The sequence below is a fragment of the Parasteatoda tepidariorum genome, chromosome 3, assembly GCF_982258835.1.
Source record: "Parasteatoda tepidariorum strain Cologne lab strain chromosome 3, Ptep-v5.0, whole genome shotgun sequence".
NCBI classification, from domain to species: domain Eukaryota; kingdom Metazoa; phylum Arthropoda; class Arachnida; order Araneae; family Theridiidae; genus Parasteatoda; species Parasteatoda tepidariorum.
The window spans coordinates 8,720,082-8,726,006 of record NC_141757.1 but is presented as its reverse complement, the minus strand read 5'-3'; the positions used below and the strand labels follow the sequence as shown (position 1 = coordinate 8,726,006).

Sequence of the window (5,925 nt, the reverse complement as noted above, 5' to 3'; positions counted from 1 at the left end):
AAAAACTTAAAAATGCTTACTTCATTTTTATCACTATAATTTTGATTAAGTTGATAATTAAAAATTTCAAGCATAAAAAAATCCTAAAAAATTTATATTCTTTTTGAAGATCTAATAAATTTAAAAGAATTAAAACAATTTAAACTGATATAGCATTGAAACCCTCTTTTTGAAAATAAACGATTAAATTAAGCATTATTAAGAATTCGAGTACAACAGCTGATGGCGAATTGAAGCCTACCCAGTTTCAGATTGATAGATACCAGCTTGTCTGGGATGTAAAGACGACTGGTATAGTAATGCTGGACCACATTGCTGCTATCATGCTGTTGGTTACAAAATTGTGAAGTCTTAATCTCCACGACCCCTTTGGCCGATAATGGGCTGTTGTGAAAATGTTTTACTTCGTAGTCATGGAGAGTAAATTAGGTAGCTTCTACATCAGTGTGTTGGAAATAAAAATATATTCTATTTTTATTATAGGTCATTCAGGTATGAATACCAGCAAATTTAGATTAGTTGACTCAGTTATTTTTGATAATATATGAATAGATATATTCTAAAAACATGTGTCATTTAAAAATAATCTAATTATATTATAATGAAAATTTTAGATAATTATTAGATGAAAATCTTATACAAGTTTTGCGTAAATTAATTTAATTTTTACTTGAAACTATCAAGATAATATCACATCATGGTTATCATTTAGCTATAATATAAAATATAAAAACCAAATTCTCAGTAGAGTTAGTTTTTTTAAATTAAGATTTACAAAACTTAAAATAGTTCATACCTTTCCAATGATGATTATTTTCAAAGCAAGGTGTTCTAAATGTTTTACCCAATATGAGTAGTTGATTCATTAATAACAACAGAATGACGGTGGAATATTCTTTCAATTCCCTATAATTGAAAAAAAAATATTTGTTTTCATTGGAAATTTTTTTTAAAAAGCAGCTTTAATGGCAAGTAATAAACAGAAAATAAAAATTGGATTTCTTAATATTGAGTAGAATTAACAATTTAAAATAGACATATAATTAAAAAAAAATTTAAAATCCATATGGAGCTTGCTTGAGTACACAAATTATAAAAATTTATGCCTACATGCTATATATCATACAACTAGATTATACAACAAAAAACAGACTATGTGAACTGATCAGCTCTTTCACAGCAAAACAAAGAAAGTGAATACATAAATTATTAGATATAATATAAACAAGTGGTATTGCAGTAATATGGCTTCCTTTAAAATAAACTAATGGTTATTGAAGAAAAATTTATGGTTTTCAAACTTTTTTTAAAAAAGTAATGTTAAAAACGTTAAATATGCAATACTCATTAATTAATGCTTATGCATACTGCTCTGTTTTTTGCAGGACAAATAAAAAAAGAAACTTTGTAATTTTTTCAAAAGCAATTTATAAACCACAACTGCCATTATTGTCTCTGGAAAGGACAAGACATTTAATGTCAATTGTGCTCTATTATAGGTGGTTTTGAAAATTAGAGAAATTAACAATTCCAAGAAAAGTCATAATAATGAATAGCGTCTAAAAATATAAACAATCAACTGAAAAAATCATAGTATATTGAACTGATAGCCAACTTATTAAACATTGGTCCAAAGTTGACACCAGAATCGACTGATATACAAGTTTTATAGATGTAATGTTATAAAATTAGTTCTCTTAAAATACATGCAAAAATTATCTATTTTGTTTCTTTTATCAAATAGGACCATTTTACCATTTACCATAGGACCATTCTTTGTCCACATTTTACAATTTTTTACTGATTTAAAATGAGCATCACTTATTGCAAATTTCATTTGGTGTGATTAAGATGGAGAGTGAGAGTTTTTAATAATAAGAAGAGTATTAAAATATTAAGTATATAAGTGAAGTAAATATTGCACAGATTTCACACTAGCTTAAAACTTACTTATATTAAGATATTTTTGTTTCAAATTGAGACCTTAATAACTAGATTTAGATGATCTAGTCATGGTTTATTATGCCTAATTGTAAAATTTTTGAAGTGTAACTATACTACTGAGTCTTAATGTATTATATTAGTCAGAATCTTGACACTATACAGAATCTGATAAAGTATTAATAAAGTAAATTCACAATGAAAACCAAATTTCCTATAGAAAATACATTTTTTAATTTAGCCATTAGGTATAAAATTCCATAGGAATAAAGTTAAACAAAGGTATTGCTAAAATCATATAAAACAAAGGGAAAAAAATTAGATTCAGAAATGATGAAAAAACTCTTTACAAACATAATTTGCATAATCCATATCTAAATCATAATATTTAATTACATTCCCAGGAATAATTAGTTAACAGTCATTTCAATAAGGAATAAATTACCAAACAAAACTTTTGGTAAGATCAACTAAAGAACCAGATAATAATGCCATTAGTGAATTGTTAAAAGATTAAAAATTAAGCTTCAGTTTTCTGTTAACAATTGGACTAGTTATAACCATCGCTATGATAATGGAAGAAAAATCTGAAGAAAATATTATACCCACAGCAAAACCACACACACACATCATCCGTTTAAAAACAGCTCCAACTTTATTTTTCCTTGAAAGTTTTTCTTTACTGGATATAGATTCCTCAGCGAAATTGTCTGGAAAAAAAATAGTACATTAATATGGCTTCAAATCTTTCAAAGAATTTTGTTTTAAGTTAGCAAAGAAATACAATATAAAAAGAAATTATTACCAAAGAGGAGGTACAAAGACAAAAAAATTTCTCATATGCCCATTTTTTTGGATCTCATAAAGCAGGACCAAATGTCCAAAAGCTATATATGAGAAAATATAAATAAATTATTATGTAGTAACATAATTTATAAAAATGCCTTATTAAAGTTTGAGCTTATTCAATGAAACTTAAACACTAACCTTGAAATGCTAAGTACCTTCTGAGAAGTTTTTTGAGAGCTTGTTACTGACTGAATCAAATTTTGATACAGCTGATATTGCATATTCAGAAAAATTTTCTTCTTTACACAAGTCAAAAAAATGAACTAACTCATCTCATCAAGATTAGGAATAAAAAAATCTAACAGCATTGCTGCAACAATGTATGCTTCCATACAGAGAGAGAGAAAGAGAGAGATCGAATGATTCTGACAAACCCCATAACATTTCCTAAAATCAAAAATGAAAAGTTCAAAATGAAGCAATTTGATGGTTACACAATCTAATGAGGAATACATTTTTATACATGGTACAAAAATTATTATCAGTTATTGAATTTATTTGCAAATATCAGAAAAAGGTAAAACAATCAATTGAATAAAGACAAATACACAAGAAATAGACAAGACACAATGAACTCAATAAACATTAAGACAAATTTAGCACAAAAGTAATAATACAAATTTTGATTTAAAAAGAAACATAATTGGGTTCTTAATATAACGTTAGAAGTAATTTAGAAAGTAGAACATCACACTAAAAACTGCTAATTTGAAATAAACGTCAAAAAATAAAGTTTGGAAGAGAATGCAAATGTATGAGAAATGCCAAACTAATTTTCAAACATGATTATTTTATATAAATAAGAATATGTAACCAATTTATTTCCTTAAAAAGTTTTCAGCTTAGAAAAGCAGCAAAATTCATATTATGTTAGATCACACGATGACAATTATCGGCAATGAAACTGGCAAGTCAATCGCTATCCTCCACTTTCTCCAAAAATTGCTCGAAAATCCTCATGCAATATAGAAATCACGGTTGCCCGAAATATTAGCAACTGCTCAGGCAATTTTTCTCTCTCCGTTACACTTGAACAATTCAGATCATTTGCTTTTTATGACATTTCAATTTTGTGGGATGACATATACAAAGGTAAATAAAAATGGCGGCGACGCTGATGAAGAAAATAATCAGATGAAATTTTTTGTTGATGAAACAGAACAGTTTTTTAGTTCAATAATAACATTTGCCTTTAAATTAAAGCATTAAAAATACTTTTACATGATGAGATGAGAATCTCAATGAAGTTGATGTACCATAACAGGAACCTGCACATCATTTCAAAAGTGGTGAGTTCAGTAAACTATTTTCTACATTTTCTTTTAAAATATTTATATTTGGTTTAAACTAATAAAATTAATGGGCAATTCCATATGTGACGGAATGACATTTTGACTTGCATAATAACAATTAATTGAAGTTTCTATGCATCTAATTTCAAATAAACATGATTTTTTCTCATGCATATCATTATTATTGGTATAATGTGATTCATAAACTAAAAAAAAAGGATTTTGTATTTTTTTTCATTTTAATTTTATGAACTTTTTACTTGTGTGACGGAATGACATTTTGGCAACCAAGCTTTTGGTATGCCGCTTAGAACTGGTAGTTTCTGTGAATTTTGCAACTATTATTTTTCTGAACTATTTTTTACTTTTAGTATAATGTGTAAGCAATGCAAATTATGAATTTGGAAAATTAACCTCAGGTTGGCTAGCAGTTATTAACATCTATTTGCTGTGATAGAATGACCGTGACGGAATGACAAAAAGTTTAGTGGAAGAAAGTCTTCATTAAAAAAATGTTTTATTAATATGTAAATGATAAACAGAATGTAACAGATAAACAGAATTAATATTTACGTAAGAATCAGTTAAAATTTCAACAATTTGAAAATTAGGTTGTCTCAGAAGAGGTTTTATATCTAACTTGCCAATGTCACATCTTATCTTCGTTCTCAGGAAATTTATGCATAAATCAATTTTTGTCCCAACCTTTTTTTAAGTACTTTAACATCTAAATCATATTTGTTTATCAAAGTAATTTGTGCCGCATATAAATGTGCCTTCTTTTTTTCTGCAGTATGGGACAATGATTAAAGAGCCGACCGCATACTTCTCAATCATGTTTTCCATTTCCTCTTCAAAACAGTGGCTTTTCAAATCATACACTTGGTTTTGGTGAAAAATAGAAAGCATTCCAATTTTGATGATTCACTTCTCAACTACATGAGCATCTAGTGCACGTCTCTTGTTCCTGGCAATGCTGTTGTAGCAAGTGTCTAGCTGAAGTCATTTTCTTTTGCCCTCTTTTAAATAGAATAGCTAGACAAAAACAAAACTTCAACAATTTGTTGCTTCGACTTTATGAAATCATAAAATTCTTTTACATATTATGTGCCGTTTTACAGCAGCCAACATCTTGTTTGGCCTTTTAGAACAACATCCCAATTACATGGTATTTATAGGTGCATATGTTGTAAGGTATTAATGAAATACACTTAACAAAAATGAGAATAAGAACAAAAATGAGATAAGACACACTTTACATCAATATATGCTTCTTTATGAAAAACCTCTTTTATGGCCATAAGCATATATTGCATCTGCACTCTTCGTTACTCTGTCAGAGTTTGTATTATGACTGAATCCATCTTGACAATAAAAATTTTTTTAACCAAATTAAACAGCTCATCAGCATTACTTTTCTCACTTAGTTTCTTTTGAGTTCGATGTTAAATACTTCTCACATAAAGACTGAATTAATTTTTTTACCTCTATTGGTGATTTTGGAAGTGAGTGTACAATTCTTTTTATGGTGAGTGTACAATTTTTTTTATGGCTTTACCGAGACTCTGCCAGAATTTGTATGGGGAATTTAAATTATTTGTATGTGAAAAGATTGGTAGAATTTGATTTTTTCTTTGTTTACACAATCTCTGCACAACAGCGTTTGCACTTCTGAGTTTTTTAAGTCCAGCTTTTGTCACGGAAGCTTTCTTCTCTGCCTTTCTTTCTCTGTTTTTTTTCTTCATCATATCATGGGGATCTTGGTCCCTTTCAACATTTTATCTGTCTTTCAACAGCTGTTTTAGCCATTAGGTTAACGGGAAAAAAATAATTTCCTAGTTTT

At 27.8% G+C, this 5,925-nt stretch overlaps 1 long non-coding RNA gene across 2 annotated transcripts; it reads right to left on the bottom strand.

Annotated features, from left to right (window-relative positions):
* Positions 1–2,108: 2,108 nt before the first annotated feature.
* On the bottom strand, positions 2,109–3,174 carry LOC147812750 (uncharacterized). Of its 2 annotated transcripts, none has more exons than XR_015432258.1 (3): positions 2,929–3,174; positions 2,747–2,828; positions 2,109–2,651 (listed from the first exon to the last, which is right to left on the bottom strand). It is a non-coding gene; the product is annotated as an uncharacterized LOC147812750 (long non-coding RNA). The 2 variants fall into 2 exon arrangements; XR_015432259.1 differs by having other exon boundaries at positions 2,946–3,174.
* Positions 3,175–5,925: the final 2,751 nt, after the last annotated feature.